General features: G+C 46.8%; 1 protein-coding gene across 1 annotated transcript in view; it reads left to right on the forward strand.

Moving 5' to 3' along the window:
- jbug (filamin-type immunoglobulin domains fbug) overlaps positions 1-22,765 on the forward strand; it is a 194,927-nt gene that overhangs the window by 60,689 nt on the left and 111,473 nt on the right. The window lies entirely within an intron of this gene.

The raw sequence follows: 22,765 nt of genomic DNA on the forward strand, positions 1-22,765 counted from the left end.
CGTTGTACTAGCTTATAGAACCCTTCTTGGTAACAACAATATTTGAATTGAAGTCATACGTTTGCACGAGAAGTCTTGGTCGCTACCATTAGTACCCTGCATGTGTTACCATTGTTGAATAATCATTTAGACAAACCTCGGCAGTTAACTGAAACATGTATAATTGTATGCGCCGGTGTTTATCTGCCTTTTCTATGGGCGATATTATTTTTGATTCGTGGTCGGCGCCATCTTGGCCTGCAACACAGGCAATTTCTCAGTTAGGTTTGTAATGACATCAAATTAACATCGCCACGGAGCATCCAACGCATCTGTGCAACCATTTTCATGCATAATAGTCAACCGTAATACCGTGCAAGGGGTCGTTAGAGATTACAAAACGGCAGCATTAACAGCCCAAGATGGCGCGTCACTCATAAAAACGCTTTGGTAAAACTGTATACATTGATTGTGGGACGTAGCTATACAGTTTTGTGGCACAGCGTGTGGACGGACGTACAGTCGGTCACAAAAGATTACGGGATACGGGATTTGCAAGAATCATTGCTGAATCCCCGCGATATACCTGAGCACATCGCCCCAAATTTAAGGTTTCAATCCGTAGCTTCTTTCACGACCTACACAATGATCCATTATATTGGAAACATCATGCCTTAACGGAGCGAGAAATTCATATTTCTCGCGGAACTCCTGTCCCACTAACTTTTGGGGTCGACTCTATACGTACACTTCGACAGCCGAAGAAACGCATAACTACACCGCAGTTAAGGAAAACCGAAGCAGTGAGACGACGATGGTGATAAGTACAAGTGTGCAGTTATATGTACTATCGGTATAATTTCAAGCGCGAAGTCGCAAACGACTCCAGTGCGGAAACTACTCCAGTGTTCAGCTGCATTTGTAACAGGGGCTTAGTTCAGACTCGGAAATGTGCACTTTGGACGACTCCACCCTTGGAAACCGGCCGCAGGGCGCACTTCCCTGTAATTACGCGTAACAGTCGTTATCATCAGTTATTTTCTCGCGTTTCTGATGCTGGTATTAGGCACTACGCTGATGATACACACGCGCCAGTTTATAAATGTGCCATGTGTCTGTGTCCGTCATGTGCTTACTTTCGCTAATTGCTTGATGTGGCCCAGGCGCGCTCCTGTCACGATCCGCGCTCTTAAACTCCCAAAAGCTTCTCCATAGCACAAGCCGCAGAAAAAAAAAAAAAAAAAACTACTACAGAGAACTTTCAGTTCAATTCAATTGACTTCAGTTTATTTTTCATTGATAATAATTTGTACAAAGGAACTGTTGGGCCAGTAGCCAAAGGCTAGTGTAGGCCCATAGTCAAATATGTAGCAGCAGCTACAATGTCATGCGCATATCTAGTTATTAGTGATACAACCTAATACAGTTAGGTGCATACATACAATTAAAACCATTAAAAAAGAAAACAGTGCATATCAATCACTATTAATAAAACAGAACTGTTAGGAGAATACATACACACACAAAAAGAACAACAAAGAAATAGCATATACGTAGAAGTAACATATTTGCAAAGGTCTGTCTGTGCACAAGGGTTTAGGCTTTCTGAATAGATCCAAGAGGGAATAATCTTGCACAGTATGAAACAAGTGGAGAACCAGACCGACGGAAAATCACGTACTTTTTGATAGGTATAGCTTTTTTACAACAGACACGAAATGGCTGGCCATTTCTACCTCAAGAGGTACTGTGTTCCAAATTTTGGCACCATGAAACTCAAGTAGTCGTTGGCCATACGTGATACGAGTGATTGGTAAGTTGAAATTTAAATTTGTTGCACCCCTTGTATTGCGATTAGGTGTAATAAACAGGCTTGGTGATAATGAGTGATTCCCTCGTAAAATATTGTTAATCAAAATGGCAACTTTCATTTCGCATGCCAGAGATAATGGTAATATACCGAGACGACCGAACAGCATGTCACTATTATCATGTGGGCTTGTGTATGTCATAATGCTCAAGGCCCTTTTTTGTAACCGAAACACGGAATCTACGTATGTTTTATATGTGCTAGACCATGATTCAGAACAGTATATGATGTGACAGTGAAATATGGAAAAGTAAACAACTTTAAGTACGCTAAGGTCAAGATATTCTCTGCATTTTATTAATAAATAGCAAGCCGAAGCTAATTTCGCGCATATACTAGATATATGTGGTCTCCAGTACAAGTTGCAGTCCATTAATACCCCTAAATATTTTATGTGGTCGAGCTGTTCTATAGTTCCACCTAGAAGGTGAATTTGCATGCCTATTGTGTCACCCCTGGAATAACGGGAGTTGAATACTATGCATTTTGTCTTATCTCTGTTTAGTGTTAATTTATTACATGCAAACCAAGTTGATATGTTTGATAATTCGCTGTTTATAGTGTTCTGCAATACGCCAAGGGATTTACCTGAAAATAATAGCGTGGTATCGTCAGTGTACATAGCACATTTTGATGACTTTAGTATTGATGGGAGGTCATTGACATATAGCGAGAACAGTACGGTCCCCAAAACTGATCCTTGCGGAACTTCTGTAACCATAGTAGTATACTGGGAAGCAAAGGAGCCAGATTTTACATATTGCTTTCGACCATTTAGGTAGCTTGAAAAGAGGTCCATTGTAATTTCGCCAAAACCATTAGTTCGTAATTTTTTTATAAGTATGGAATGACAGATTGTGTCAAATGCTTTCTTTAAATCTAAAAATAATCCTACGGCAAACTCGTTTTTGTGTAGAGCTGTGTACATACTCTGGGTTAGTTCTAACACTGCTGATGGCGTTGATCGATTGGCTCTAAATCCATGTGGAGAATCTGCTAGAAGATTGTTTTCGTTTAGGTAATGCTTCAGTTGAGCCGCGATGACCTTTTCAAATGCAGTAATTATTATGCTAAGCACAGAGATAGGCCGATAGGTTCCAGGGTCATTGACGTCGCCACTTTTATATATAGGAGAAACTCTTGCGATCTTTAAGATGTCAGGGTGTGTGCCTCAGCTTATACAGTTATTAATTATTTTAGTGAATACTGGCACAAGAGTATCCATATTGTCTTTCAATGCTTTTACGGTAATGCCATCGTGGCCAGTAGCTTTGTAGCAAGGCATGCCTGATATAATTGAGGTTATGGCATGCTCGTCCACTTGATCCAAGGAAAAACATGCATGGATGATGGGGCAATCGACATTGCTTTCAGTAACTGGAATACGCTCCGCTAGCTTTGGGACAATGCTAGTAAAGTACGCATTATAAGTGTCGGCGCACTTGGCATCGACATGGTCAGGAGTGATCGGTTTTTTTATTTGGGTTATCAATTACTCCTTTTATAACTTCCCACATTTTTTTTTTTGTATTGCGTTGTGCTTGTTTTATTAAGAAAGCGTTGTATTCTTTTTTTCCGCCTCCGGATAAGAGCTACTACATGGTTACGAGATATCCGAAAATTTTGCAAATATTAAGTGTTATCTCTCTGTTTTTTTTTTCATTTTTGGTACCACCAGTCCTTTCGTTTTATTGCTGTAAGTATGGTGTTATTCATCCATGGGCACAAAGGTTCCTCGTATTTGTTTTGTTTATATGTGGTACACTGAGATATCATATGTGTTAATGCATTTGCAAAATTTGCGCATTCGATATGAGCGTCACTGCTAAATTCATTTTGAAATTCTTTTTTCTTAATTTTTTGCCGCAGTTTTTTGTAATTAATCCTGCGATTTTCCAGGATGGTCTTTTTTACAATGGTATTATTTGCGCTGTGTAATAACGCAAAAATAGAGCAGTGGTCAGTGAGTCTGGTATCGTATACGCCAGAATGTATGGTATTACTGTTACACAAAACATGGTCTATAGTTGTAGATGCACTTGGTGACAATCTAGTAGGTTCATGGATTGTATTCTTAAAGTTGTATGACTCCAGTAGGTGCGAGTATTCACAATTCGTGTCTTTGCTGATATCAATGTTACAGTCGCCAACAACAGTGATGGTACCATAGCTCTTACTACTTAGGGTGGAAAGGATAGATTCCAACGATTGATAAAAAACGGGCAGACTCGAGTTTGATGGCCGGTATATTGTACCAACAACTATGCGTGAATCGAAACGAACAAAGAGAGATTCAACCGTACTGTCACTAATTTCAGTATCGGTGATTATCCTAAAGGGTACCGTCTGCTTGATTAGTAGAGCGACTCCACCACCACGCGATACTGCATTCCTGGGATTGCTTACAAGACTGTATCCCGGAATGGAGATGTGCTCACCTTCTCTTAACCAAGTTTCCGTTAAGCGAATTACATCACAAGTAAAATTATGCTGTGCCAAAAAGGAACACAATGTATCTTTGTTTCTACGAAAACTTCGAATGTTACAGTGAAATATCGATATACACTGGATTTTGTGGAATTCCCGTTCAACATCACGGATTGAAAACGCCATGATTGGTGTTGCAAACAAGACTTAACTCGAGAGGCTCCTAAACTACCTTTTTCAGGTCGTCTTCAGAAATGATGTGCAGTACACGAGAATTCTCGGTTTTCCGCATTGGAATTTTGGCCTGCGATGCCCATACATACTTCCAATTTTTCTCTCTTCTCGCTTGGCGAGCTTTCGCGAGAAGAATTTTATTCTCTTGGCAGAGGTGTTCATTAACGAATATGGGCTCATTATTTTGGAAGCCAAGGGCAGATATAGACAATCTCTCTTTCTTGGCATTCTTTATCATTTTGTCTCGGGCTGCAGTGGAGGTAAATCTTACCAAAATGTTCTGTTGAGCCTTGTTATGGGTCGGAACTCGATGCACTACATCGATATCTTCGGTACGAAGTTCCATCTTCAAGCAAGTCGCTAATTTTTGCCTCATGTCTGGCAACGATTCGTCTGCCGACACAGGAACATTTCTTATTTCCAAGTTGTTCCGACGACTTTATTGCTTGAGCTCGATTATATCCTGTCGCATTTCTCTCATTTCAAACGATTACGAAAGCTTTGCCAACGAAAGCTTTGCCAGCATCATAATGAGTGCCTAATATTTGTCCTTCTGGCTTTAAACGGCTTTTTAACTTTGTATATTGAATACATTCAACAAAACATTGCACGATAAATGCAACAAAAATTGGCGTCCAAATTCTTGCCCCATGGGGGTAGCGCCCTGTGGATCTAAAATACGGATCTTAGAGGCTATTTTATTGCTCGTTGAATGCGGCGGAAGCGATTTTGGGAGCCGGAAGCACGTCATAGACTTTGGGCTTTGGACAACAATGATTATTCATGTGCACAGTCATATTTCCTCCGTGCGTTTGGAAAACTACGATTGCTTGGCAGTTTAGGTCAGTGAAGGCAGATAGAGCTTAATTAGCAAAGCCACAAGCACGCCTGAAGCCTCAGTCACGAATATTAGAAACAAACCCATGAGCTACCCACCATTCCCAAAATAGCTGAACGATCACAACGCCAGAGTCTCCTCTAGTGATTTTAGTATAGGGTACTCTATGGTCCAAGCGACTCCTAAGCGAGCAAGTGCCTTGTTGAAAAGTAAATCTCGCGCGCACGTGGTTCGTATTCATGGACGTAACTCGCAGGAAACGTGCGTGGGGTGGTCAGCGGGGTACCATCGGGGCCAAACAGTTTTCGTTGTCTCGGCGATCTGTACCTCCTTTTTCCACGCGTATTGTTTGGCGAAGCAACTCCGCCATCATGCACTCTCGACTTGTTCAGTCACCAAGTCCCGTGACGCAGTCACCTTGATGGAAGTCGGAATCGTATTTACTGGTGAATCCAGCTAGCCATAAGATAGCCCGCCGCGGGGCGGACATTACAGCGCATTATAACAGGTCGAGGTCGCGGTTATCAGTAACGAGAATTTACTGTTTGGGCTATATTGCGTAATTATTCGAATAAATGAACGGTAAAGGTTGAATACATCGTGAGAAAAGACACAATTACGGGTGCTCCTGTCAATCGTTACTAAAAGGTATGAAAATTGAAATCACAAGAACACGTGTGCATCCCGATAAGGCATTCAGCAATTCACACTTAAGCAGGTGGAAGTACATGGACACCTCGCTGATATACGAAAGATGTTATACCGTGCCTTCTGTAGAAAACATTTATGATTTTAAAAATGACAAATAAAATCTTTACTGTAGGCCCACTCTTGCCACCTTCTTACTGTTCACGACATGTCTTTATCAGCCCCTCGATCGCCACGCGCCCGACTGCAGAATATAAGTAAATAAATAAATCTACAAATAAAATTAAGACACGGGCATCGTGTAACCAGCTTGCATTTTTTTTATTCCTTCAGTCGTTAAAGGGAGACTGAAAGAAAAAATTGTGTCGACTGTATTGGTAACTTAGCGTTCTACAACTCCATCAAAAAAAAAAAAAAAAGAGAGAGAAGAAGAAGAAGAACGAAAGAAAAACCCCTCTGAAAGTGAGACGAGGTTTGGAAAGCCAGAAAATACGCAGAATGTTCCAAGGCGACCCCACCTTGCAATTCCCGTACCTTCTCGCTGTGACGTCACAGATTTTTGACAGCGTCTGCACGGGCAGTAGTTAATTGTTTGTTGGTAAAGACGAAGTATACGTTGTGCTCTAAAAAAGCGCCGAAGACTGAACTCAGCGAGCGTCGATAGCATTTACCAACTCACAATGTACCCTAATGCGAGAGAAATTATACGTTGAGATGCCTGTCGCCACACTGACGTACCGGCACTTGAATTTCACGCAAGATTAAAAGAAAAAAAGAACTTTGACTTTCTTTTTTATTTGATGAAAATATGCATTTGAAAAAATAAAAGAGCTTTATTATCAGTCTAAAGTGATTCGGTGCGCCTCTTTCGTGTTCCTTCAGATCTGGCTGAAGCGAGGGTCGTGGAGTGTCGCGTAACATTGAGGTTGCGCCACACGTCTCTTACATATGCGCAATGGGGTCCATCGAAACGATGCCGCATAATTGCATGAGCCGCTCGCATTCTCGCGACGCTTATGCAGTGGCGCCACGCGCGGAGTTCTGGAACTGGGCTACCCGGTTTTACAAGGGTTGCCCCCCTCTTTTACGTACGAACGGTCTGCGGCGACGCAGCGCTAATTACGCCCAGTGCTCCGAGACACGCGACACGCGACGTAATGACAGGTCGCCGTTAGAGGTCGCGCGCGTTCCGCGTCGTTGAGGGGAATAAGTGGGCGATTGGCCCCTACACTCTCCACCGCATCTCGTTTATTATGTTAGATGCGACATTCGCACGTCCTATTTAATTTCGGAGTTAATCGCACCTCTGCCTTAGTTGGGGTTTCCTCTTTCTTTCTTTCTTTCTGGAATCTCTGGACTGTTCTGTTGGAGCAAAGCAGATCTCCTCCGTTGACGCCGAGTTCTTGTACGGTTAGGACAGTTCTTTATGGACTGGCTCTTTACTGTGGTTACACGATACGTTTTCGTAGGGTATTTTGCAGCGTTTACGTAACGCTCGCTCGCCCGAATCGATTCCCCAGTCCGCGCCCTCCAATGCGATGATACATATTCGTATCCGCCAGCAACCGGGAGTGCGATTCCGAACAATCTCGAATTCCGCCATGTTGTCGAATTCGCTGTTTTGTCAGTTCTGATTGGCCCAAGGGGTTTCTACGGTCTCTCCGATTCTCTCAAAACACCAACATGGCAGAGTTTTAGTGTCCAGAGTAGTACCCCGGGAGAGAACGATCCGAGTTGTGAGGACAAGAACTACGAGTACACTTTGATGAGCCTGTATACCACGTATGCCGTTGGACGTTCTGAGTTTCTGCTAGCGAATAGTCGGCGCGGACATACAGCTTTGTACAGATTTGTTGCAAGCCACGGCATTAAAATGAGGGGTAACTTTTCTTGCCTCATCAGCAGACCAATCAGGAAGCGTGGAAAGCCATCTCACCAGCAAAAACAAGACGGAGACGAGGTAAAGTGTGAATAAACATTTCAGGGGGTTCTGCGCAAAGATCGCATGACGTCTGCACAGGTGAATCATGTCATTGCAGCAGTTCCATGCGTCTGGAACTACTGCACTGAAAGGGCGTATTTAGCGCGCGAAAAAGAAAAATTAAATGGATCTCTGAACGAGGTTGGCCTGAGGTCAGGTAACGTGGTCGCTGTGGCGATGATACGAAATACGACCAGCTGGCCATACAGATATTGGGCGATACAGACAATGGTCATATACTGGCGACAAGTCAGCGACAGAATAGTAGCCAGCAGCTCTAATTTCATCCTAATAAATCTCTATCTCACATCTGCCGCGCAATCCACTCGCGGTAGAATTCGGCTCCTACCTTCTTGCGAATGTTTTGATATTCTTAACACGACGCGCTGCAGCAGCTGATGAGTTCTCAGTTCCGTACTAGAACAAGATATCCGTACTTATTGTCATGAATTCACATTATATTCACGCGCGTTCCTAAAAACGAGCACATTATACGTCTTTTCATAGTCCAACTGTATGTACCCGAAACACTGAGTGTCATGCTGGCGTCCCTTGAATAGGGAGATGATATTTACAAGCCACGGTGATTTCATGCACAGAAGATCCAAAAGCAGCCTCATCAATAGTCAGCACATGAGATTATGTGCTCCTATGCGAACGGCTACACATCAGCGTGTGTGTGTGTTTGTGCATGTGTTGGCTCTTCCTGATGATGTTATACTCTCTCCTTTTCTTCCTTTATCTTAACCCTACCCTTATTCCTCCACTAGCGCAGGGTAGCGAACCGCATATTGCGATTTGGTTAACCTCCCTGCATTTCCCTTTATTGTTCTCTCTCTCTCGAAAGAAAGTGTTTCAACCGCGGCTCTCGAGCGACACAATCGACTTTACACGCCGCCAGAGCGCTTAGCATCGTGTCGCACGACGCGGAAGCATACTATACGTCTTCTTCCGGCGTGTCTGAAAGATTGGCGACACACCACTGACTTCCGTTCTTTCGTTCTTTCGAACCCGTCCTCTCCGTCGTCCTCCTCTGTCCGGTACGCTTGCTCCAACCTTCCGTGCGCGCGCGGAAGGAAGCCCTTGCGAGAGAAGCAACGACAACGCGCTCGCCAAGGCTCCACCGTCGTCTGCGCAGTATGCACAAGGGTGACTGCACGGCGACGTCGTCGGTCAGCGAAGAAGTCCCGTCGTCGTCGGAGCTGGAACGCGAGACCCTCGCTCACCGGCGCGCCGCGCGTTTCGATGTCACGAGGTCGTGCCCGTGAATCCTCCGCGGAATTAAGTCTGCGGTTCGCCCCGAATAACCGGCGCGTCGCGTCGTCCTCGCCCGTGCGTGTGTGTGTGTGTACCTGCACAGAGCGTATGTAGTACGTGTGCAGCGGCGGCGCTCGAGCCGGCCGCTCTGTCTCGCAAAAACCCGGAACGAAGATACGGCGCGCGTTTTCGGTGCACGACCGAATGCGCGCTGCGCGTCCGAATGCGAGTCACGTGGTGGGCTCACCGGGGCCTGGCTGCAGCGCAAACAGAAGCCCGCCCGATGTATTTGTATAGGTGTGTATATGTGCGTGTGTGTTGGGAGGGGGGGGGGGGGGGAGGTGGTACGCGGGGCGAAGCCCTCAGTTCCCGGCCGAGAATATCCCACGGAGGGTAACGATTCGTACGCTAGATACGGAGAGACCTCAAAGAAGCACGCACACACACACGCACGTAGAGAACAGTCGCCTCCTGCGAGTTCGCGCCGTTAAGAACCGGAAACCGCTGCTACGTGCACCACGCCGTCCTGTAGAAGCTGTACACAGCACCGGACCAACTTTGCGTTGTCGCCCTGCTTCTTTATATTTCGTTATTTTCTTCATTAATTTTTTCCCCTCTCTCGTCAGCTCCGGGTATATGATCTTCCACGCGATGTGTGTTGGCTACAGATGATTCTCACGCCGCTTACGGAAGAGGCTGCAACCGGACAGACTGCCGGTCGCTCTGTACGTATGCTCCATACGTATAATTCCGGACACGTGGGGTTGATTTACTGGTTCGGAGTGTCGAACGGAAGCGAGTCGAGTCAGAGTTGGAATCGATTCGAGTACTCCGAGAAGATTTGTCTCACGGCAAAATAGTTTTTTCTTTTTTTTTCTTTTAGAATATCGCAATATCGGATGTGCTTCCAGACTTGGATTCTTCATCGCTGTGCGTCAGGGTTCCTTCAGTTCGTCATTTTACATGACCAGCACTGCATGGCCTCTCTGTAGTTTTACATATAACGCAGTTTTTTTAAAGGCTAGATTGCCTGAATCGCTAGTGCTCATGGATACTTTTGTGTGAATGTATCGTTAAGGCCGGTTGTTTCAACGCTCAGTTTCAACGCTCAGTTTCAGCCAAAGTGATTCACATCACTAGCTCGCCTTTTATACACTCTTAAAACACTTGTACCCTTTGGGGTGTGTATTTCCTTTCTTTATAACGCTATGAGCCCGGTACTTCCAAATCACGAACGGCATGTGCGTTATCAGCATGACAGAGCATTCTCTACAGGAAAGTAGCGAGCGCGGAGTTTTCAAGAAAGGAAACGCAAGCAAGACAGATTACTATTATTGTTGCGAGGCAAATGTACATCCCAAAGAATGCAACTGTTTTAAGAGTGTATGTGAGCTGAGGAAGCGTGCGTCAATTTAGATATTCCGAACGTTCGAATGTCAGCGCACGTCCGAGCCGTTCTTTGTCCTCGACACCGGTTGTTTCGCAACTATCACTTTTCGAAAGGAATCGGCGGTTTCTGTATTCGTTAATCGCCATGGATATAACTGCCATAATTTATTAACCTTGGTGCTGCGCCGCGACTTGTGTTGCTGCCTTCTAACTTTTCATATTGGCCACGGGAAACCAACCAATTCATCTAGTCTCCTCTACCGCCGGTTGTTTTCATATCTTCTTTTCTCCTCAGCATTTCTACCCTTTCAGCTTCACCCCTGGGTATAGAGCAGCCAATCGGGCAGGTACTCTGGTTAACCTTTCTGCCTTTCATCTCAATATTTCTCTCTGTCCCTGCGTCGGACCGCAGAATTTGAGTTGCAACGCTCGTTTATTGGTTTCTGGGCGAAGGTTGCGTCCATTAGCTTCCGAGTACACATTTCCCATACGCAGCCCTGCTATCATAAATTACGCTTAGCACATATGCGGCTTGTATTCAGACCTTCTGGACTTGTAGTGCTGTGTCATTTTGCCGCCTGTATTTCTGGCGATATGTCACCATATCAGTGTGTGCTAATTGGCTCGAGCTAACGAAAGCATGCTTGTAGACAAGTTGTGCATTGCACGCTTTCTTGACTTTCGACTCCCTCGGAAACAAAAGGAAGCTGCCCGTTCAAGTGTAGTTTTTTTGTTACTCTAGCTGTCTTCCGCGTCACTCACCTCATTCACTTGTGTGTGCGTGTGCGTGTGTGTGCGTGTGCGTGTGTGTGCGTGTGTGCGTGTGTGCGTGTGTGCGTGCGTGCGTGTGCGTGTGTGTGCGTGCGCGCGCGCGCGCGTGTGTGTGTGTGTGTGTGTGTGTGTGTGTGTGTGTGTGTGTGTGTGTGTGTGTGTGTGTGTGTGTGTGTGTGTGTCGGGGGGAGAAGTTGGCCTGCGAGTCACATTTCTGCGATGCCTCGGTGGTGATCTGGATCAAGGGCACGTATCGCGCGCATCGTTCGCACGCCGACCTCTTCGCGTGCCCTCTTGCGGCCCGGAACGAACGATCGAGCTTCCGTCACGCATGCGTTGCGTGGGAAGCGTCGACTGGCGTTTCTTCGCGGGTCACGCATGCGCCGTAACTCGTACGTCATCTTCAGTCCGTTCGCACTGACGCCGCTTTTGTTCTGTGTGTGTATACGCGGAGGCGTTCTCTGCGGGACATCGCTTTGGTTCGCCGTCATAGCCGTCGTAGGTCGGCGCGAGACGAGTGCGCGAAGCGTTATAGAAGTGCTGCTGCCCCCGAAGGAGGAATACGGAGTCGCCTGCATGTTTCTTTAATCTGTCCCTTTTAATTGTGTGCAGCACTTGCGAAGCCAGAAGTATTTCTTTCAGCTGTCGGCTTAAACTCGTCGCCAAACGAAAGTTGACTAACCTGCAGCATTCACCGCAATCTTAAAAAAGAAAATGAAAGAAAAAAAGAAAATTATTGCGAGCAGACATGCGTGCGAGCCCCCACCTGCAGTTTTCGCTAGCCGTTTTCTTCTAAAGAAGGTGTACCTATATATTCATGCGTTAGCGTTAGGAGTGTGAAAGTAAAAAAAAAAAAAAAAGAACTGTTTGTGTGTGAAGTCTGGAAAGCCGGTTACGGTGGCATAGAGGTACAGGCAGGTCTCGTGGCTGGCCCCCCATAGTTGCACATCGCTCCTCGAAAATCCAAGACGTCTGTCATGTGAGCTCTTGAACAACACTTTGTAATCTGGTGAACGTGGTTTAAGTCATGGATACGAGATCTCAAAGAGGTGCGAGGTAATGCTAACGCATTTCTCTCACATTTACCGCCTAATCGCCGCAGATTTTTCTTTATTATTATTATTATTTCTCAGTGCACAATAATCTGGGGCTGAACTCACAAAATAGATGGTGCCAACGCCTGACAAGGCTTCCGAGCTCGTAATCATGACGTACGCGTAACCCTGGCGGACCGGCGTTTATATACTGCAAAGGTCATATAGTGATGGAAACACGCCGCTACTCCCTGAATACGTAAGCATTCACTCTATACCAATGTGACGCTACCGCCCCGGACTTCCAGGCCTTGTTTTATTGGGTCCTTGTGGTAGCCGTGCTTAGCTAATCGCGACAGCTGGGGATATATATAGTGAGAATTTATTTGAAGGAAGGCAGAGAGGTCGGCTGGAGCTAGAGCGCTGTATCCTGCTACTCTGCACAGGGGGAGAGGGGAACGGGGGCATAAAGGTGTGATGAGCGATGGTGATGATACAGAAAGAGGGATGCGCAACGGCGAAATCAAGTTCGGCATTCTGTTTGTAAACATTCAGAAATGTTATCCCTCAAGCCACCACTGGGTTCCAGATCTTGTCCTTGATCACTAGTTCATATGAACCTTCATATAAAGGCGCCAAGACGGAGCCGGTGTGCGGACTTCTGCGTGAGCAGCACAGGCGCCAAGCAATAAATTTACAACACGTAAAGAGCTGCGATAAGCGGCTCAGTGTGCAGGGCACGTTTAGCGGCCGGATTCTGGAGACCGCACTGCAGAGAATCGCGAGCATTGACACTACCATGTTATTCAGCATTTTCTGAACGCTTTCCTTCTCATCATGTCCATCTCCTTGCTTGCGTGCTGTGTCGCCTATTTTATTGGCCCTATCATCCCTGGCTTCTTGGCGCAGAGGACCATGCAGTACGGCCAGCTGTCATGGCCGTGGGTCTAGAGGGCAGCAAAGGTCATTCAGTGTCGGCATCCGCCTTTGGAGGCGAATATTCGCTGCGTGCTCTTACCGACCTTGAATTCGCTGTAGGTGTGGTTACTGTCCTCTATGCATGTACAGACAGAGGTGGTCGTGGCGCCTGCACCTCGCTTCTGAAAGTTCTTCTGAAATGGATTAGTGGCGCTTCTTTCGCGCGTGTTGTTCACTTTAGCGAACACATTGAGCAGCCTCTCTAGGGGAAGATTTGTCTCTCGCCATTTTTCGAAGAATACGAGCTTCTTGCTGCATTTTCGCGCATTCCTTCGACGTCTCTTCGTGAGAGCCAGGACAGCTGGGACATTTAAATGAAGGCGCCTCACGCTCGGCGGTATTATGTTGTCCGACGCAACGCGGCCAGGGGACTTCTGCAAACAGCGCTCATGTGGCCTATCTTCGGACATTTTCGGCACTGAAGAGCCCTCGAAACGAATAGTACACGGCGTATCACGTAGCCTACTTAGGCAGATGCTGGCAACATTGAAGAAGCATATATTAACCTCATGCACTGTGAGTTCCCTAAGCGGTGAATCTCTAGAATGCGCACCGATGACCTCAAAAGACTTTTGCGTTTTTAGCGCACGATAAAGGCGCGCTAAAAACGTAAAAGTTATGTAATACCAACATTCCCAAACTTACGCTCTCTCGAAAGACTCTTGAGGTCCGCATACTTGATTTCAAAGCCCACGTCGGAAGTCACACCAGTCGTTAATTGTCTCCTTCCCGTAAGTAATAAAGGAGCGGATGGGGATTGCGCTTAACTTTGGAATGGTTTGTAGCTTCTCCAGTATTGCTGAATTTTTCGCATCTATCGTCAGGATGTGCTTTCGAACGTTGATCCTGATTTCATTGATTTGCCCGGGGGCCACACTTTCAATATGTTCGGTTAGAAATTGCCTGTTGAAGGAGTTCATGCTGTGTGACGTCGAGAGCGGCACGTAATAAACCATGAAGGATTCCTGCTCACTCTGATTGTATGAAGTCGACTCATTCGACGTTCGGCGCATCTCCTTCGTATACGGCGACCCATGGCTACGGTGTACTCGCTGTGAGAGACAATGACTTCCGGCGTTGAGCTCTCCCAGGAATCGAGCTGGTCCGAGCTTCCAAAGGCACGTCGCCCAAAAATGAGCGATGAAGCAGACGACTGACCTTGTTCAGGGGGTCGTGGGAGCGTCTTCTTGCTCATCCTTGATGAAATCACTCTCACGAAAATGGCAAAAACGTAAAAGAAAAAGAAACTTCATAACGATGGGAGGCCCAGAGCACCCGTAAGCCATGGGCACTTCTTCCTCTTCCCCTTCGCCGCGTATGTAGAGAGAAAGAGATAGAAATAGAAGAGAGGAAAGGCAGGGTGGTTAACCAGGCGCGAGTCCGGCTTGCTACCTTCCACTGGGATAGGGATGAAAACAGATAGGGACGCACGTTCGTATAGCTCTTATGCAGAAGCTGTACTCTGTGGTAAGGTCTCTACAGTTATCTATATATAGAGACCTTGCTCTGTGCATTTTGCCTACGCCGCTTAGTGATCGAAAGAAGGCTTGTGCGCATTGACTGGTGCCACCATGGGCAGAAATACCAAAAGCCCCATATACATTTCAGTGGAGGACACGGCCGACGTTTAGCCCGGTCACCTATCGGATTTTTCAAAGCGTGCTTTTCAACGGTAACGTTTTTTGGGTTATACGTGTAGCGCTTGCTTCAGTGGACGTGGTATTTCATATTCGAAATAACTAATAATAAATAAAACAGAACCACTATACCATGTAATTCCCTTCAAAAATGTTGGCGTGAGAATTTGCAAAAGCTGCGCTTTTATTTCATAAACATTACCGTGATGAGCACGTCGCTTCTACAACGATGCTCGGTTTTAGCGGTGAAGGTTATCGCGATGCGCAGTGCATACGCGGTCCGGGAAGACGTTTGCGGTTTGTTCCGCTTCGGCGCAACCCGCATCATCCGTTCAAGCGTTAACGCTTTTAGCGCCCCGTGTGTCTGCGCGTATGTATGCTCGTATAGCGCATCTCGCTCCTCTCTTTGCCCAAGGAAAGGCGTGCCGTCACGCGGCAGCTGATGCGACGCGTGCAGGGATAATGGATCGCCCCGTCGCCTTGCCCTTACCCGCGTTCCCTCTGATAGCGCCTTATACGAAGCGGGCGTGATGACCACCGGCCGTTCCCAGGACCGAGAACGACAAAACCCGCCTGCACGCGTGTATCTTCTCCAAGCTCACGCGTGTAATGGTCTCCGGCTAGCGTCACACTGACCGAGCTTTGCAGGCTTTTAGAGGTCGCGCGAGCTAGAGTCGTGATGCGATATTTGTATGCTCGCCGACCACCATTGTTGCCACAAAAGATGCGTGTATACCCTCTGCGCGTATGTATACGCTTTTCGGTGGGCGTGTCCCGGGAACGAGTGCACCGCTACATTACACACCGCTACGCGAGTCTATTGCGTCTGTGCGGCGCGACCATTGTTTCGAGAACGTGTCGGGATTTGCGATCCGTGTGCCGCAGCTTCGTATAGCTCCTTCGCCTGAGCTTTTCTTCCGTCCCTTGTGGTGCTCGCGATCGGGGCGTGTGCATGAGGGCCGTCGCATTTCTTTTTCTTTTCTGCTTCACTAAGCGGTCGCATTTTTTTTTTTTTTTTTTTGTTCTGCTTCACTAAGCGACTATGTGACCGTGAAACCCGGCGTTGAACTTGGACGTTATGTAGGTGCCGTGTGCCTGCACCTTTGATTTGGCGTTCTGCCGAACGTCACGAGCAATCGTACGTGCAAGAGGAAGTTGGTCTTTTCTTTTTTTGTTTAACTTACAATACTCCTTCCTGGTCCTCGCTGTTCGGAAAGTAGACTGGTAAAGAGTTTCGCCAACTGGCTCTATTTTTACAGAAACAAACAAGAGTCGACCGAAGAGACGCACGATTGCTTCATATATATATAGCGATGGTTTGCCGAAAAATGCACCATGCCCTAGCTCCGGCAAACGAGGACTGCGCTCTAATTAACAAACGAAGAGGGCGCACTATTAAAGGCAAAGAACAAGGCAGGAAAACGTGCTAAAGTTTGTTGCCCACATACATGGGTCATATGTGCGTTTGATAGCTTTCCTGAAGCTATTTCCGGGTAAACAGTCGGAAGTTGGTGCAAAAATATTTGGAGGACACTTAAGCTTCGCCTTTAAGAGTGGAACGCGATAGCATTCAAAGATCCCTGACTGGTTCTCACGCTTACCGGCAACTGGAGCTTTGCGTGCGAACGCGTGCAGTGCTATAGAGCATCGCACGCGTAATGCGAAGACGTGGGATCGTTCCCCAACTACGGCAAGTTGTTTTTCATCCGCTTTCATTACCATTAATTCATCATTTCTTTCATTCAATTAGTAAGTACAAGTAATTTCCCCTATGCTGTTTTTGGTGTCTTTGTTTGTTGGCTTCTTATGATATGATTAATAAAGATCGGGCCGCTAGGTTAACCTCCTTCCTCTCATTCATATATATATATATAGATATATATATATATATATATATATATATATATATATATATATATATATATATATAGTCATATCAGAAGAAGCCAACAAACACTGACACCAAGGACAACATAGGGGAAATTACTTGTGCTTAATAAATGAAACGAAGAAACGGTAAATTAAGGGAAATTAAAGTGGATGAAAAAACAACTTGCCGCAGGTGGGAACCGAACCCACAACCTTCGCATTTCGCGTGCGATGCTCTACCAATCCACTTTATTTTCCCTTAATTTACCGTTTCTTCATTTCATTTATTAAGCACAAGTAATTTCCCCTATGTTGTCCTTGGTGTCAGTGTTTGTTGGCTTCTTCTGATATGACTAATAATAATCGGGCCCCTCGGTTAACCCCCTTTCCTCTCGTTTATATATATATATATATATATATATATATATATATATATATATATATATATATATATATATATATATATATATATATATATATACCTATTATGGCTCTCAGTGTATGATTCGAATTCTCAAATCGCTTTGTCATTCATTTTCATTCATTCATTTCCTATTGTGCCTATATAGGACTGCGCGCGCATCCTTGTTGGCGTGCTAGGTGCCTGAAAGGATTCAGAGGATAGCACACACAGTCGTGTTTTACCATTTACAGCGGCAAAGTGCGGTGCACGCGTTTACGCAGAACGCGCGTAGATCTTTTCGCGGCGCGCATTAAAGCCCTGCACGCGCCCGCGGCCAGTTCGCGGCCGATGGTGACTCACGGCCAGCGGCTGTTCTCTCGTTTCGCTTTTACGTGCGCAGCGCCGGCGATGTGGCAACGGGCGTGGGTGCGTGATCGTTACGCGAGCTGTGTGCACGTGCGATAACGCGAAGTCTAGCCGTCTGCGTCGGAGTGGCACAGGGTATGATAGTACACGGGCCGCACCATTAACCGCCGGTGATGCAACTTTTTTGCTTGCGTCTTGAACGGCGCGCGCAGCGAGGCTTTGCGTTTGTGTGTGCGTGTGTTCGTTCCGCGCAGCTTCGAGCCGCGCGCCTCGCACGGCGCCCACGTCACCGCAAAAGTTGAGCCGAGACGCGTACACGTACGCCCCCCAACGCGGAGAAGCGTCGTAGGAGAGTGACGTCACCGCGACTAAAGTCACGGGAAGGAACGAGAAGCCGTTGCACGCGCGCCAGCGCGGCAGACGACGCACGAACGAAGCGTTTTAAGAATACAACAAACACAGAGACTTTCATACGACTTAAAACCCCGGGATATCGACCTGTATACAGGTCGAAAGGGCTTTGACCCTGTAGATAACACTGCGCGTTGTCGCCTTTTGAGTTATCGCATCGCTTCCCCCGTTAAGGACCCACGAGTGAGTATGAGTGACGTACATCGTACTACGGATACAGAGCAGCAGGACGGGTACGCGCTACAATGGAGGAACGTTCTAACAGCACCGTGCGTTGTGCATTACTCACTGACCTCTGAGTTATGGGTCCGCATGGAACCGTAGCTCAAAGCAAAGCGTACTACAGGCTTGGACCGACCTTTAGAGTCGACCATATGTGTATTCGGTTTGGTTACGTAACTCTGCAGAAAACTAAGTTCTATAAACTCAAACGCACGAACTCAATTCCACCTTCTCAAACCTCAATAAAAATTGGCATTCCATGTCATCGTCGATGCAGCTTTTTACCGTCGATTATACCATGCTGGGTTACTCCGTGTCTGTCGTTCGTTCACGAAAGAGCGCTTACGATTATTAAGAGCAAATGCTAAACTATCGTTCCTCTGGCGTCATATTTTTGAGTTTTTATTATCGATTCTCCGGGAAGCCATCCGGGAAGGTCCATTGCAAAACGGGACATCTGGAAATTTTACAATATTGTGTAGGTTCGCGTTTCTTCCGTTTTCAGTTCCACAATGTTGTCTAAAAATAGAATGGACAAGTTGTGCAAGTATTATGGCAACTCGTCAAAATTGCTGGGCCTAGCCGCTCCACTGACGGAGAAACGGCGCGGTTTTTCGCTGACATACATTCCAACAATACAGTGAGCGCGGAGCAAAGTTTGTTTTTTCCAATAGCTCGAGTATGCCGTCTCCTTGTGGGGTCTAACCTCGTTCGTATGGCTTGGAGTAGCTGTATCGCACTCTGTATTCACGCCTGCCCTCTTCGCGCAGCAATAACGGGCGATTCTCGGGAGTTTTTATTGCAGACCATTATCCTTTCAACGCCCCAGTTATCCACCATCAATGGCCTCGGGCAATCGACCTTGCGATCGATTTCAAGACCCCATGGCATAAATGCGTTTTTGCGGCCCTCGCAGTTGTGAATTTTTTCTTAGCTGCTTTCGGCGGCGGCGCCGTAGTAAGTAATACTAAGTGAGCGAGCGAGTGTGTGTGTGGGGGGGGGGGGGGGGTGCGGGTGGTGTGTGTGTGTGCGTGTGCGTGTGCGTGTGTGTTCTAGATGGCTTGCACTGCCGTCATCTTAGGCGCCCATGTTGGTGAACCAGCACTGTGGACAACTACGTCTGTAGACGTCTCGCACGGCTACGCTCTCTAACACAGCCGGTAGGACAGGTGCCCATCCTCATCTTTCCTTCCTGCGTGCGAGCAGGCACTTACCAGAGAAGCGTTAATTACCGTTTTTAGATTACCCCTACGATAAGAAACGGCGAAACTCATACGCAAAAGCGAAAGAACCGGAAAAGTTCGAGAGCCACAGGGCCACGGATGAACTGGAAGAGCCGTGTCTGCCTTCCTGACTCCATATCGGATGGCCTGTCACGGTAAGGCCATTAGCGGTTACTTGCGGTTGCTTTGATATGTCTCGGCAACCTGCATTCAATATAAGGAACGGAAGCACGTGCTTGATTGCATCGCGCGATGTCGAATTCACGTAGAAACGTGCGTCGCGACCGCGGACGTTCACCTGCGGATCATTGCCGTAGGCCTGCCACGGTCTTTGTATCGAAACTGCGGAAATGCTCGTAGAACTGAAGATACAGAGCGCGAGCAAGTAAGACTCGCCACCGTATGCGATCCGGTTACCCCATTTCCTGTTCTCCCCCGCCAACGACATCTGAAGTTGCACGCATTCGGTATACTTTGAACATCCGGCTCATTTTTCTAGTGAATATGATGCATCGCCTGCCACGTGACGTGTACTATATCAAAAGTTGTTCAGTAACTAATTAAAGGGACATTTCTGCAAGGAATATTTGTTCCATTAACATTGTTGTTTTGTGCATAGGTTGCATGTATACACGAAACTATTGATAAATTACTTTTTCAATGTTCGGGGTATACGCTATTTATTCTGATGGGACGCACAATGCATAGCGATTGTCAGTCGCTCTGCTCGATCTACTAAAGTTGTTACGCTGGATGTTATATTATTTGTAATCGACAGCAAACCTCCTTGTTATATTCTACCAGGTAGTGTGCTCAGTGCTTTTACTTCGCGTACAGGAAAAATATTGTGAGTCGCATGATATATGAGAATTGTATGTGAAGTGCCGCCTATCAGGCTTTCCTGATATTTGGTTTCCTCCACCTTTTAGAAGTTCAAGGCATAAATGAAACTGAATTGAAGTTTAATCTTGAAGGGGCAATAAAGAGGAGTATGTTAAGCCATATTAATAAATTATGCTGCTGGAATACCATAAACGTCAGCCTTACCCTGAGTGGAGTCGGCGCAAGCCAGAAAAGTCACAACGTTCAAAGACGGGCTTCAAAGAAGATCTCGCGCTCGATAATCGTGACGTCATGAGACTTTCAAAGCGTCTGCCCTGGACTATAGTTAATAGCTTAATAACAATACAAAAATTATAACATCGCATTCTAAAGGAACCAGAGGCTCAGCCTAGTCACTTTTTAGAAGTGACTTTTTTAGAAGTGCAGGCTTTCGTGATTCATCGGATAATGTACGGGACGGCATTCCTTAACCTCTCCAAGTGGGAAATTGAAAAGTTGGAGACACTGATCCGGAAGGCCTACAAGACGGCACTGGGGCTATCAAACTCCACGCCAACGGCAAAGCTCATGGCTCTAGGAGTACATAATACCCTCAAAGAGATGTGGGAAGCACAATGCCTCTCACAACTCAATAGGCTCGCACTCACAAAACCAGGTGGAGATCTGCTCGAAAAGATCCATATTAATCTGCCCTATACGATAGACCAAATGGAAGAGGTACCACGTGATGTGAGGAGACGCATCAACGTGTACCCCATTCCGCGGAACATGCATCCCGCATATAACATCGAAAGGAGAAAAGCAAGAGGAGAAGCCCTGCAGAACAAATGGGACGAGCAACCTAACACCCTCTATGTGGACGCCGCAGGGCCAAAGAATGGAGTGATGACTATTGTGGTCTCAACGCCTTCAGGATCGATGGTGAATTGTGCCTCGATGCAAACATCCAACCCCACTCACGCAGAGGAAGCAGCTATTGCGTTAGCTATAGCATCTAACCCCAACGCCGATGTGCTCACTGACTCTCAGAACGCCTGTTGCAACTTCAATAATGGATTAATCCACAGGTCAGGGTTGTCATTGCTGACTAAGCATCCACCCAGCCAAGCCTCAGTCATCTGGTTTCCCGGTCACCTGGAACTACCAGGAGGAAACGAAGCCGCTCACAGGCATGCCCGAGCTCTTCTATACCGGGCGTCTCCCCCTGATGACCGTGAAGGGTGCTGCGACCTAACTGCTCTAGCAGTGTATGCTGACAATCTCGCACCATAAAGAACAGCCAGGAAGGAGTACCCAACACCACATAAATCCCTCACTAAGTTGGAAGAGAACACTCTTAGGAGACTACAAACTAATACATACCCAACGCCAGCTTACACCAGTGGTACCCTACACTATACTCCCCGCAATGCCCACACTGTGGAGAGGTAGCTAACCTCTACCACCTGGTGTGGGCTTGCCAATTTAATCCCATAGTTGACCCCATTCCAAATCCCTCAAAAGAGCAGTGGGAGGCTATTCTGCTCAGCGATGATCCTGACCGTCAGCACTGGCTGGTGGGGAATGCCAGCGCAGCAGCAGTAACCAGTGGGCTACCGGACTAGGCGGCCCAACCACGAGTTCTACGAATATCCTGCAAATAAAGATGTTTTCAATCAATCAATTCTGAGTAAGGACGCTCAACTAAAACATGTTAAGTTGCATTGAAACCCGTGACGTCATATATGAGGTACGGGCGCTGCGATCTGGGCGCGAAGTTCGAGAAGTGAAAGAGCGCGTCCCTCGTTTTCTCCGCTAATGACCAACTTTCCGCCAAACAAGTGCAAACCGAGTCTTGCGAAAAGTACTTAACTGGGTTAAGCTGTCCTGTGTTTGGTGACAACCTCAGGATGCGACCTCAAATACACCGCTGTCCAGTTAAAAGAAAGTCCGTATAGATGTGCGCCAGCCAATTACGGTCGCCCACATCCGTGACGCAATGGCTGAGGCTAACTTCTTTCGCTATCCGCGTCCATCGGGAACTGTGTTTTGGAGCGCGGAGGCCCAGAATACAGTCGAAGAGTGGTTTTGTAGGAGGAACTTAGGCTGAATCCTTATGGCACATTCCACATGGTCCCTACCGCGCTACAACTGGATTTGCAGCGATGCGGAGCCCACTCGAGATTTGAGCCAGAGAAAGCCCGTCCCCTCCGAATGTTCAGCTGCTCAGCAGTCGGAGTAACAACGTGATCGGGATTCTGTCGTATCTTTGTCGCGCTCCCAGAGTAAAGGTAAGAGCTCCTCCGAGCACTCGATTTTTTAACGAGCCGAATGTAAACCGCACCGCAATAGCGCTCTTATATAGAGTGCTCGAAAACGACCAGTCGAATGTGTCATTAGCTTGGC

Source organism: Dermacentor andersoni, chromosome 2, assembly GCF_023375885.2.
Source record: "Dermacentor andersoni chromosome 2, qqDerAnde1_hic_scaffold, whole genome shotgun sequence".
Classification (NCBI taxonomy): Eukaryota; Metazoa; Arthropoda; class Arachnida; order Ixodida; family Ixodidae; genus Dermacentor; species Dermacentor andersoni.